The sequence below is a fragment of the Nothoprocta perdicaria genome, unplaced genomic scaffold (genome assembly GCF_003342845.1).
Source record: "Nothoprocta perdicaria isolate Ctin4 unplaced genomic scaffold, notPer1 scaffold_99, whole genome shotgun sequence".
Classification (NCBI taxonomy): Eukaryota; Metazoa; Chordata; class Aves; order Tinamiformes; family Tinamidae; genus Nothoprocta; species Nothoprocta perdicaria.
In genome coordinates, this window is record NW_020456298.1 from 2,271,990 (window position 1) to 2,283,909 (window position 11,920).

An 11,920-nucleotide genomic window follows, 5' to 3' on the forward strand; every position below is an offset into this window, starting at 1 on the left:
CCATGAAGGATCCTAAGAACAAGTGAGGACATTTTGAACTTCTAGGGAAGAAGCCAAACTCACTTGGCCTGCTTGGAGTTTTGCCTATGTAAAATTGGCAGGAAAGGACTTATGGCATTGAGCAGAAGCCTCTCATTTGGCATACCACACTTGGAAGCTAATAACATAACAAAACCCAACAGTAAGTGCAAAGATACAAATACAGTCAAGGGCAACAACAACAAAAAAAGGACAATGTGGTTAATTTGGCTACCACACTCATCTATAGATGATAAGAAAGAAATCAAGAGCAAAAGGGAGGAATTTCGGTTTTCCTTCTGCTCATTTACTTGGTGCATCTGGCACTTTGTTGCTTCTTACGCTGGTGTCCCTGAGCTGTGTCCACACATGTCCACAGGTGCACAGAGCTCCCTGGGGCTCCGAGGGGCCCTGCACCAGCACCGACCCACCCTCTCGGCCAGCAGGCAGGATTTGTGCCGTGATTAACATGTTTTACCCTGGCTGCAAAGGTCCTTTAAAAACCTGCACCAGCCCCTACCATTCCTGACTAATAAAAGAAAAAGCAGCCCTAAGAAGCTGAAAGGAATTTTAACAAGACCATTCAGTGCATGCTCTTTTTTAACAGGGTGTTATACTAGAAATGGAAATCTTTTGCAACTTAAAAAGCAGCTAGACGTGGAGTATAACCAGCACCGACACTTCTGATGCTGGGGAAGCTTCAWTTCCAGATCTGGAGCTGTAGATTATCTGTAACCTTAACACATYCCATTACGGCATCAAGGCTCCAGAAGGTGCAACCATTGGCACAATATAGAGGTTTTAAGTTGCCTGGGCAAAGTTGCTGTTTCCAGCGTCGCCGGTATTCCTGCTAGGTTACAGCTTCGAGGAGAGCAGCCCTTTATAGCAGGAGAACATTCTCCCTCGTTCGAGGAGCGAAGCCAGCAGAGCTYGCTTGGTTTTCCTTGAGCAAGCAAAGAATGTGTGAAAGCGGCCAGAATTAACGCCTTAAAAGCCAAACTACATTTTTATCCACAGTATGAGCTGCACTTTGTCCTTAAATTATACTAAAACACATCTCGACCCTGACACCAAGGTAGCACCTCTCAGCAGTGCACAGATTTTGAGGCCAGCAAGGTCTATTATGATAATTCAGCTTGCTCTCCTGAGTCGCACTGGCAATGTCCATTCATTTACTAGCTCCTTTCAAGAAGACCAGCAGAGGAACCAATTAATTTTGTTTGGGCATTTGTAGAATGTCACCTCTTGTCTACTAACGACTTCAGAATGTCAACTCCTTTCCCCGGGGCCCCCGTGAGCCTTCAGACACCAGAGGCTGAGTTACGGAGCCACACTGCAACGAGTGAGCTAGAGCTGGGTTTCTTTGTATGTAGCTACCAGAGCCCTCCCCTCCCTGTACAATCTGGCATGTTAGAGATGGAAAATCATAATCAGCATGTTTTCTCTCTGCTGACTGTACCTGCAAGCTCTCTGTTCTTTTATGCTAAAAAGAATGTATAGGCATTTAGCTGTTAAGCCAATACACGCCTGTTTGATTTTGGAGGAGTTTCCAGCACATCTCACCATGACTATGCAAATAGCCTGCCACAAATTATACCAATAATGCTTCCTCCAGCTTGCRGATCAGATAAGATCACAGCATATTGCTTAAAGATCTGTCTTTCACACACATTGAGATTGTGCTTAGCACAAAATAACAAGTATGTTATAAAGCAGAGCCTTTGTTTCTAAAAGGGAAAAAAATGTAACCCCCCCACTGGAATTCTTCTCATTGTGCATATGGAAAATTATAGGAAGAGAATTAGACCAGCATAGCTAAATAATCATGATTATACTCTCTGGGCTGTAGTTCTCGGTGAATGTTCTACTTTTCCCCTCCACCTTTAGCTTTCTGCAGATACAGTTAAGATAGAGGCTTTTATTTCACACTGGGACAGTTAAGGATGTAAATATGGTCACAGACAGCAGCAAGGTTCAGCAATGGTCCTTGAGATACCAGCATCCATCACCTGTCYGCTCTTGCTCAGTGTTGAACTAATCACCAGATTTGGAGTCTGGATGCAATTCTCCTCCAGCTCAGCACATCAGAGACTCCTCCGTTCTGCTGCTTGTCCTTGAGCAGCACAGGGCCCGYTCCACTCCCTGGAAGCAGCTGCAACATCACAGGCAGCTCCATCTCCAGGTGAGGAGGAACTTCTTCACTRTGARGGTGACAGAGCCCTGGCACAGGCTGCCCAGGGAGGCTGTGGAGTCTCCTTCTCTGGAGATCTTCCAAACCTGCCTGGATGCCGCCCTGTGCCCCGTGCTCTGGGTGTCCCTGCTTGAGGTCCCTTCCAACCTCGAGGTCCCTTCCAACCTTCCAACCTTGAACATTCTGTGATTCTGTGATCACCCCGCAAATCTCTGGCCAGTTAGGAGGACTTAAACTATGTCCTTAACCTCCCCTGTCCTCCTCCTGGGACTTTATCCTTGTCCCTTTTGGTCTTTTAGCACAGATTTGGAGAGTTTGTCTCCCTGCGGTGGGAAGCTTGGAAATGAGCAGCATCCCACGCTGAGACAGGCTCAGGAGTGCCGACCTGCAGCAGGTCCAGCAGCACTGACCTGGGGACTCCGGTGCTTCCTGAGCACGGCCAGTCCTCCACTTGGGAATGAGAGCCACGGAGATTGCTCGGCAGCCAGAGTGAATGCCATTTATCTACTTACGTCTACCTGTACTTGGCTACCCCTGAGCTACTGCCTCTCGGTTCCTTTATAGCCTGCAATGTGAAATAGATACTTCCAGGGTACACTTTAACRCCTCTATTTTCTGTCTGCATTTGGTCAGATTAATTTCACCTGCAATAAAGCCATTCCAGGCTCCAACTTTAACACCTTGTGGACAAGGTGCTGGGCTTTGCTTTATTATTCYTATTCTGAAGAAGGGCCTTAAAAATAAAGTATCAAAAACCAAGCAACYGACTGTGCTCTGTTTGTCTGCCAAGCTAACATGGATCATATAGGGGTCAGGATCATCCCACTCAATTTCAGACCTTCAACAGAGCCAGCTAAACAAGACTGCAGTCACTCTGGCTTTCCTCTATAATCAACAGACRAAGGGAGGCTCCTCAGACAACACTCAGTTAATCCAAAGATCTGATAGCTCTGGAAGAGTCTCTCTCCCCCCGAAGCAGAGGGCACAACTAAGTTTGCTCAGTTAAGCGGGATGGATGCAGGCCTTAGGAGTGGAGATGAGCAAACTGGGCAGCCACATAAATCAGAGCAACAGAGAGCGACATGTAAATCGCTGCAAAACTGAGATCTGCTTTGCTAAGCGTGCATCTCTGTTCCTCACGAACACGCACGGATCTGAGGCACTGTGCCCGGCCTGTCCTGCGCTGAGAGGTCTCTCATCCGTCCCCTTCCCACCAGGACCATCCCACCACATCCTGCTCCGCAGCGCCTGCCTCCGGGCCGCTCTGCACCGCGGTGCCACCTTCCTGCTGCTCATGGACTAACCTTGCGCCAGCTTAAGATCAGCCCACAGAGCACAGCTGACTTGGCAGAAAAGTATTTTACCCCCTCTCTCCTTGCAATTGTACAGATAGCTTTCAAGGCAAGAGAGAGAGTACTGGGAGGAAAGGAAACCTCCCCTGAGAATTTTTCAGTGTTAAAGCCTTCATGAAAGATGGCATTATAAAGAAATGAATGAATGCATTTGTCAGCCTCTGGGAGGTTTCAGAGTGGCTTCTATTTTTATCTTTTTTTTATCCCTTGAAGGAACTGAGAACTAATATTTGCAATGCCTGACTGAGGATATTAATGTTTCAAAAAGCTGCCATTCCTTCCAGGGCAGGAAACAGAGCAACCTGGTTGGGTTTATTTTACTGGTTTGTGTCTTGAAATCAAATTTCTATGRCTATGTTTCCAGTAAGATATGTCTGCAGAACTTTCCATTCGCATTTGTTTATTAGATGTCAAACCTTAACAAACTTGAATAATGTGCGAGCAGCTAATGAATGTCAAAAATGCATTTTTTCTTCCATTTCTCTATTTCTACAATGCTTTGCTACATGTGATTGTAGCAAAGCTACAAGTCTGGGCTTACAGACAGGCCAAGGAGACCATGGGTTCATGCAAAATAGAGATACGTATTTACTGAAGATGAAATGCTGAGAAAAATATAAATGAATGAAAAGGATGTTTTCAGAACAGAATAATCTCATGACTAACTGTTAAATTGCTATCCAGATTTCCAAGTGCAATGATTTGCTCACTTGGAGCAGAAATAAGTCTACTCACAGTCAGCAAAGAACTAAATCATTAGCCCTGGTACTCCAGGAGGGGACCGGGCAAATGTCCTCCTTGTACATTCGTGCCTCACACAAATATTTGCAAATACGAGAAACCTTTTTGAAAAACGATGATGAAAAGACTGGATGAAACTTGTCAGAAAGACTGTTGATGTTGCATCTGATGAAGCAGACGGGTCACTGCTGAGCACACGCTATTCCTTGCCAGAGGCTGCGTTTGCTGTCAGTGGGGCACTTTTAGCCACCACTGGCCTAGACAGCGRGTCAGGAAAAGAAATTGAGACCGGAGATCTCCTCGAAAGGAGACAGCAAAGAGCTCACTGGGTAAGGCTCTATTAGGAACCCTTCCTTTACAGGGCAAAGATTTCATACATATTTTCATTCCCTGCAATGAAAATTTCACTCCTCAAGTGAAATTCTGAATTGCATTCTTCAAGACAGTGAAACCATTACCTGCTGAGCTACATGGCCACTACCTCAGGAYGTAATGTTGGGAATAGGACGAGATACTGCAACCTCTGAGTGCCCTGCCACAGAAAAAGGGCAGGCTTGCATTTTCCAGAACTTTTTCGTCTTGATTATTTCCCTTTCAAAATTAAAATAAGCAATTTAAAGGCAAATTTGAATYAGCATATTGAGGACAGTTTATTATTTATGAGATGGAAATCAGGATCTTGGATGACTGAACTCATTAAAGACCATTTGGAATAGTTCCCATCTATTTCTCCACAGCACCCACACAACAAATAGCTCACACAATAATTAATGCCATGTCTTCCCAAACAATACACGCTTCCAACAGGAACAGCTCGAATAGGAAACRCAGGGAACTGAACTGCACTGCAATAGTAATAAGCTTAAAACGCCTATCAGCAAAAGCAGGAAACGTGGTGTTGAGGCAATAACAGCTGCTTCAGCCCAGCTCCCTGGGCCGAGGACACCCTTGGGTTACCTCGGAGAAGGTCGCACGGAGGCAGCTGTGGGGCAGCGCGGCCCCCCAGGCCTCCGCAGGGCCATGGCTGTCGCCTGGATCACCGGCAGTGCTGTCCGGCGGCCCACGCGGACGCCGCCGTGTGACACAAGGAGACATTTTTCTCCCTTGCTGCAGCCCACGGGACACACAGCCGTGACCCGAGCGCTTCTGCGAGTGGCCTCCGTGGGCGCGCGGTGCTGCAGGGCCCGAGGGCGGCCGGGACGGGCCCGCAGAGGCGGCGTCAGCCCTCGCGAGAGGGGCCGGTACCGGCCGCGGCAGGGCGCCATGTTACCAGGGCCCAACGGCYCTGCGGACACACTGAGCTCGCCGCCTGTCCCGCCACAGCTCCCTGCAAAACACGGGACGGAGAGGCCGGGTCTCCGAGCAAGGGTTCCTCCCCTGCCGGCCTCTCCTCCTCCGGCGCGGAGGCTCATGTGCCAGCTGCCTCACGCGCAGGGCTGCCGCGCTCCCTTTCGGACGCGAGCAAAGCAGCCCCACAGGCCGCGCGCTGCTGTTCCCCAGGCCTGCGAGGCTGCAGACCTGCTGCGTGACCTACGGGTCCACGAGAAACGCTCCCTTCCACACATAACTTATCCCAACACCCTCTCTGYGAAGCACAGGCCTTGCTTTACGAGGGGAACTTGGGCACAGAGGGATCAGATGTTCTAGGGAAAATGAGGGCTCTGAGGAAACCTAGGGAAAAGAAGAGGGACTGAAGGCTAGGTTTCCAGATTCCCACACTTGGCATGCTCAAACACAGCCTATTCTTTCTCTCTAATCATAAAGCAATAGAGCAGGCCAGGACTTTGCCCTCTCCATTCATTCAAGTTCCACACCGCAGCCCTCACCACGGTGCATACGAGCCAGTAGGGCAAGGAAGGGGTGGCAGCAGGACACTAGCGAGCGACACTCCACAATCCCTGCCTCAGTAACGACAGGAGTTTCCAACGACTGAGAGGGCCAGGGGGACACTGCCCCTGAGATCCCCCCAAAAAAGCTGTTAGCCAAGAAAAGCACCTCATAATTAGAGGGGCAATCCCAATGAAGCACAACACAGGGGTAATGCCATGAGAAAAACCACCTTTCTTCACAATCCTATTTGTTAAACCATGGGATTGCCACCGTGTTCCCTCAGAAAATAAGAGGGAATATGAGTAGTACAGGGCTACTTGGGCCTTGTTTTCACCACCACTTCCAGAAGCAGCTTCATACCTCCTGTTCACTAAGCAGGACAGAACATTTCTGCCTTTCTACCCGTTCTACCTGGAAAACAGCTGTGTATCATTCAGCCTCATGCACAAGTAGTGAGGAGCATCCGATCTAGCTCTGCGACTCAGCTATAATGTCCTTGGCTCCTTATCTTTTCATCTCTCAACAGGAAAGYTCTAAAGCAGTCAAACTGATTTTAATTTGATTTTAAAGAGAAAAGAGAGACAGCTTAGAGATTGGAAATGTGCAGGGAACAAAACAGCTGTATTTAAAAAAAAAACACTTCACAATGGTATTTTCGACAGATTAAACAATGCGTGTCACCAGTGTGATGGTACAATGCGCTCGGTACTAGCTGTTTCCTAGTCAAATATTTGCAGATATTTCCATTTTTTTAAATGAAATCYCATCTAACTGTTGAATTGAGCTTAAAAACCACCCTGAGGCTCACAAGAGCTTCCAGTGTCGGAAACTCTGTCAGATGTCTGAGCTCTAATTTGACCTTGGTGCTTCACAGCCTGAGCTATAGGAATGCTGTAAACGGAGCTTTTTGGTTGCTCCCAAAAAGAGAGAGAGAGAAATCTCTGCCTACAAGGAGAAAGCCAAATGGAAAGCCAAATGCCAGGAGTGGCTGAGGATCTAGTTGTCCCTTAATTCAAACAACAACTGTAGAGAACCCCCACACCTTGAAGAAAATCATTGATAAAGGTTTTCTCTGCTTTAGAAAAACATATGCATACACATGCATGCAGCCCTAAGCTGTCCTTTATGGTAACTACGTGCCTGAAATCCGTTTATCCTTCACTGCATACGTGCATGACAGGCATGGGGTGGTAACCGCAATGCCAAAGAAAATAAACTTATCCCTTTGAGGAATTTCTGAGGGCTTCCCAGCTGTTGGATGGGAAGATATCACAATTTAAATGATGGTACATTCATTAATGCTAAATTATAGCATGTGCAAGCATGGGATTTCCATTTAKAGCAAATAAGTTTGTGGTGTTTTACAAAGAAATGTGAGGAAATCCTGATGGTAAAGCTCTCGTGCTAATGATGCTGAGTTATTTAAGGAAATAGTCTTTGAATGTTGCTGGATATTATGCAAAGAATATTCACTGGGTTGAATCCTGAACCCTTTATTCTTTTTTTTTTTTTTTTTTTTTTTTTTTTTTTTTTTAGCAAAATGTCCATTGGTTTGAATTAAAGCTTTTGTTTAAATAAAGGACGTCACCTCAGACTTGACCCCTTATGTTACGTCGCATTGTCACATTCAATATAACTGTCTAAGGGTCTTTATTTGTGACATCCTGCTTCCTCTCAAGTCTCACAACCTCATTCTCTCAAGCATTCACCAGGTTTTTCCCGTGTTTCCTTCAAGTACCTACTTGGACTGTGAGTTTTCTCAAGTCGAAGCGAGGTAACGAGGAGCGCTCAGCAGAGAAGCTGCATTTAGCTGCAGTCCCATTAATCCTGGGCGGAATCTGGGATTGGAAGGTAAGCTGGCACCGGCTGTGCTTGYGAGCTGGCTGAGAGGGCCGCAGAGCCGCACGGAGCCAACCATTTTCTGCCCCCCTGAGGTAACGAGGACACAGTCCTGCGCTCCGGCCCCGCAGAGGGACCTCAACCATCAGCTCCCACCTCCCTGAGAAAGCAAAACCCTACGGAGAGCAAAGAAAGCACTGAAAGGAGAGGAAACACACTGGTGTTTGCCAAACGGGAAGGGTCACGCAGCTAGGCAAATAGTGTTTATTTTAACACTCTCAATGTCTGCTAAAGATAACACGGAGTGGAAATTAACTTGAGAGCTATCATCATACTGAAAGAAGAGGAGGTAACAGGCATCTCCAAGTAAAAACACTTGAAGGGAGGCATTTTGGTGCCGTATGTCTGGCTGGGTTTGGACCAGCTGTCCTGAATACCCAACATATGGGGCATTTTGTGGACAGGAAGGGGCACCTTGGGAACTGGGGAGTTCCCACCCCACCATCTACAATCTTCATTTCAGTGAGATTTCTATTGGGACTTGTGCCAATAAAACCATCACAGCTGCTCCCAGACTGCTCCATATAGCACCAGAGCTGGGTCAGAACAGAATSAAGAAGCAGGAATTAGAATCTGGATGCAGGAAATAGCAAAGATCGCTGCAAAACTGTCTGGAAACTCACAAAGAAAACAACTTCTGAATGGATTTAACTTTCCTATTTGACATTATCCTCTTTGTAAACCCTTTCTAGCTCTCCCACAGAAAAATACAGAGCAAAGACTGAAATCTTTTGCTTGGCTCCTATAATTTAGTTCCTGATTTTTCTAAGCTAGAGATGAGAGCTGCTGATAACTGAGGGAGTTGCAGAAGGCTGCCATCCTTATTCCTGAATTTCTTCCTGTTTATCGCCCTTTGACAAGTGGCTGACTCAACAGACAACTGAGAAAAGACTAAATAACTCTTCTATGAGCAGTATTTTAAGCTGGAGTATTTTGAGAACTGCTATTACCGTTTCAACTGAATATTGCAGCAGACTGTCTGACCGCCTCCTGAATCAGAGGCCTGCCGCCAGGCCGAGTATTTGCACAAATTCCTAGTGCTGCCCTGCAGATGCTGCACAGAGGAGATATATTTTATATCCAGCACACAAGAACTGTTTATTCCACCAATTGATCTTAGAGGAAAAAAAAATAAAGTAGTCCTTAGAAACAACACCAGAATAAGTATACTTAATTGCAGATGCAGCATAATCCATGCGTTCCGAAGATCTCATTTAATACTTGTACTTCTTCAACCATAAAAAGGTACAACTTCAGCAACTAACCAAACTGTAGCACAGTCACAGTGGAGATATCAATAAATCTGAATTTTTACAAAAGTTAAGGRCAAAAGGAAGGCATTTCGCAGCCTTCAAAAGATTGATTTGAACCAAAGTTGCTGAGTTACTGGCTAATGAAAGCAATTGCCTGGGCTGGAATTTGTTCAGAGGAAATGTTAATACATCAAACATACAAACGAGGTCAGTGAAAGACTTCTCCTAATCAGCAAAATTCTTCTGTCTTCAAATCTTTTAGAAATAGACAAAAAAAGACTTGGAAGCCTAGCTCTGAGAAAGGAGGACTGAGGGACTGTACTGAGAAGAGATGGAGCTGCTTTTAAAAGCACACTGAGTGCAAATAAGGAAGTTTCCCCCATCCCAATAAGTACCTGCTATGTTACCGCATGCAGTGCGGGCAGTGCACCCATATATTTGGGGTTTGTATTACTTCTGAGAAAAGCACCACGTTGTTTATCGGTTGGCTACTAATCTGCTTCTCCATCAACCTCGTAGACTGGAATTATCATCCTAATAATGCAAATTGCAAGCATGTCTGGCACAGTATGGGGCTGGTGCTGACAAGGACACATGAAAGTAGGATTCAAAAGAAACCCACAATCAAAATATTCAACAAGAGCTTTTATGCACCCCAAAGAAAAAAAGCAAGGAATTTGAAGCAAAGGACTGAAAAGGGTCATTTCCAAAGGGAAGACGATGAACCAGATTGCAAAGTAGATAGGTAACAGGAAAAAACAAAAGTCTTAAAAAAAGAGAGAGAGAGGGGGGGAGAGAGAGAGAGAGAGAGAGAGGAAAATATGCATTTTGGAGCCTTCATACTACAGTAGGAACAAAAAATGAAACTTCATTCCACAATCCTGGTTATCTGAGGCATTTCATACACAGCTCTCTTCTGACTACTTTTTGTGCGTGTGTGTGCGTGTATGTAAGAATCACAAGTCTCCTTGCAATGGTGGGTACTAGGAACCAGGACTATAGGAAGATAGAAGGCTTCCCTGTCTCTCCGTTCTTTTTGCTAACTTGCAATTAGTTTGTTGTTTTCAGTGTAATTTAATAAGGAATATGCTTTTGTGATCACAAGATTGAGTTAATAAAGCACATCAACTTGAAACAAACCAACTAGAAAAAAAACTTTAAAATCTATACTGCTTTCTATTTGAATAGTTGTTCTGTCACTGACTCACTGACCAACTTTGCACAGCTCATTAACACCTGCAGTTTCCAGAAGTATTCAATAATTTGTATTTATATTCCATGTGCAAACAGAAACACAGGATTAAGACTGATTTTCTGAGATCCTGGACACTAATAACTTCACATGAAGGTGTTTGGAATACAGATGCTCAATGACTTAAAACACAAATTCAATTTATCCATAATTTAACGCTTAAGTTTAGCTGCAGTTACAACACAAAAAGACGTGCCTATTGCCTTCTGGAGTTGGAAGATTCAAAGTAAAGAGATTTAAAACCTTAGACTAAACATCAAGTAACAAAACGTCCATCTGAAAAAAAACAGGGACAACACCTCTCTATCCAACTCCTTCGGGGCGCATGAGAATAACTCATCGGCTATTGTTAAATCCTTCGTTTGCCCCCAGCAGATCAGGGGATCTTTTGTCTTTCTCCCTTTCGGCAGAATGACAACCAAACCACCAGACCTCCTGGAATGGGGAAGGGCTAGAAACACAAGAAAAACAGAGGACTGATGACAGGAGATGAATGTGGCAGGGAAATGGACTGTCACTTCCCGTGGCCCTACCTCAACAGCAGCGGCATTGATGGCCGCATGCTTGCAGTTCTCACATAACTGCCCTTTTCTTTTCCAAATTACTTTACATTTAGGACGAAGGCAGTGGAAGAAGCGAGGAGGGGATAATTATTTACTATTTAAGCCCTGCTCACAGCGGAGAGGCCAAACCCCTCGCTGCTTCTCAGCAGAACTCAGCTGAACAGCAAAATAGGTGGTGGTGCCTTCATAAGGAAGATCAAGGGACATGACCTACAATTATTTATGTATTTTTCTCTGGGTTGCGATGATCTGAGAAGTGGCTGTGATTCGCTGGAGGGAGAAAAAGGAAAAGGGAAGAACAAAGAGAGCAAAAAGAGGCAGCAATAGGGTTTCTTTGCCATCAGCTACTTCTCTGCTGGCAAATGGTGACTGCACAGTGAAACCTTAAATGAACATCATGAGCTCAGGATACGCTAWTTTACATCAATCCTCTGAATTGAAAAAAAGTGTCTGGTGCATTTCTGCAGCTCGGTGAGTGCTTGGCTGCATTGACAGTGAGAGGGCTCAGATTGCGGGGAAGGGCAGGAGATGGAGGGTGAGAGCCTCCATGTCCACCGGACTTTTGCATCGCTCCCAACTTGCACGGGCACACGGGAAACGTCAGTAAGCTATAAAAGCACAAGTCCCTSCTAAACGCCACTTCTCCTGGGCGCCACACCGCAACATGGCGGCACCGATGGAGGCGCGGGGTTATTGGGGGGGGGCTGCGGACTACAACTCCCAGCGTGCTCTGCGGCGACGCGTTGCCGTGACAACGGAGGAGCGGGAGGCCAAGCGGCGCGCCCGCGAGAGCGGGGCCATGGCGGCGGCGGCGGCGGCGG